A 1,906-nucleotide genomic window follows, 5' to 3' on the forward strand; every position below is an offset into this window, starting at 1 on the left:
CAATATCAGCTGGTTTGATTCATGGAGGCTCTGACTGAGGAGTACTCTAAGGTCTCTTAGTATTATCCTCCTAATTGTCATTATTAAGGTTGTTCTGGTATGCTGTGTTCTCTTAAGACTCAAAGATCTTACATGCATGTTTACAGCCATCAGCAAACAGTCTCATTGTGCTTGGGAGAAACAGAAACAAGGTGAACAAAAAGATGGACAGCAAGACCATTTTCTCCAATGAGGAAACAAGAATAACTTAAACCTCATGGTGACTGTGAGTAGTCCTAAGACCACTATTAATTTAGTTATTAAATTAATTGAACAACGAAGTGATTAGACTGAGGTTTCTCAACCACTATGGTGGTCAGTACAGACAAACAAAATCTAAGTCTGTAAATAACTCAAGATTAAACAATCAAAACCTAAGTGCAACCAATCACAAACAACTAACTGGTTTCTATGCTATAGCCGATTGGATAATTCTTTGCTTTTGCCCATTCTCCCCGTATAGGTCATTCCCCTTGCTCTTCTTGGTGGAGCTACCCTAACTATTCCTGGCTTCATGCTGCCCAACTAGAATTTATTTTTACTCAAATAAACTCTTCAAAAATGTTTAAAAAAATAAACTCTTCAAATTTTTATTGTGCTCCAGTTTATGTTTCAATGAAGCTTTATATATAATAGCCATAAACCGGAATCAACCCAGATACCCTTTTATGGCAGAATGGTTTAAAAAAAAACTCTGGTCCATACATTTCAGAGAAACCCACTCAGCAATAAAAAGTGCAAATACAACAATTTGAGTGCTTCTTCTGAGAATTACGCTGAGTGAAAAAAAAAGCCAATCTACAAAATGTACATAATGTATGACACCATTTATATAACATTTTTTCCACATGTTCAGGTCTTTATAAAATAATAAAAAATTGCATTTTGTTTTGTATTTATTAAAGATGCTTGTAGTTTATAAAAAATATTGCCCTGATATACACAAGAATTTCTTGATAATGGTAATTAAAAACAGGTACTCCCACCCCCCCTTGTGTCCACACCAGTATTCAGTCTAGATTGGCTTAATCTTGAAGTGTAATCCAACAAGACTGAAGACCAAACACTTCAGGTCCTGGACAAGATAATAAAATACTTGTAGGCCTTCTGGATCCTTGGATTGATTGACATCAATAAGAGAACAGATTTTTGATGTTGTGAAAGAAATGTGTTCATCTCTAATGACAGTTGCGAGCCCCTGCTGGCCTACTCGGTCAGGAGGAGGCCACAAAGCATCATCCTCTTTGGTAATTTCACTGTCATTAATTATTCTCTTCAGTTCCTCCATTACACTTTTATGTACATATGCCTCTTTTCTGATCATGACATCATCTTTGTAATTGCTGTTGTTGGCATATCTCAATTTCCCGTCCGGTCGGAACTCAAACTCTAGGAACTCGTGGCTGAACTTGCCCTTGTGACGCACGTAGTAACCCAGATAAAAGTCACTCTCCATGGCTCACAAGAAAGCTACCAAACTCTATCAGCAAACCTCACCACCGCTGTTTGCGCCCGACACACATTTTATATAACATTTTGAAATGTTCAGTTGGGGAACAGTGGGAGAGGGTGGAAGAGAAGTGGAGATGCTTATCAAAGGGCAACATGCAAGAGTTTCTGAGGCTGGAGCTGTTAAGTGTCTTGACTGGGTTAACGGAAACATGAGCCTACACATGTGATAAAATGGTAGTAAACTAAATGCCCCCCAACACACATGCACACACACACAAATGGGTACAAGCAAAACTAGAGAAGATTGATAAAATGGGTGGTTGTATCAATGTTAACATCCTGGTTGTGATATAATGCTGCAATTCAGCAAACTTATCATGGGAGGGGGGCAGTGAGAAGGATTAAATAAATAATA

At 37.8% G+C, this 1,906-nt stretch overlaps 1 pseudogene; it reads right to left on the bottom strand.

Moving 5' to 3' along the window:
• Positions 1–1,046: 1,046 nt before the first annotated feature.
• LOC144244390 (protein mago nashi homolog pseudogene) lies at positions 1,047–1,495 on the bottom strand (annotated as a pseudogene).
• Between the last annotated feature and the right edge of the window lie 411 nt (positions 1,496–1,906).

Source organism: Crocuta crocuta, unplaced genomic scaffold, assembly GCF_008692635.1.
Source record: "Crocuta crocuta isolate KB4526 unplaced genomic scaffold, BGI_CrCroc_1.0 scaffold158, whole genome shotgun sequence".
Lineage (NCBI taxonomy): Eukaryota > Metazoa > Chordata > Mammalia > Carnivora > Hyaenidae > Crocuta > Crocuta crocuta.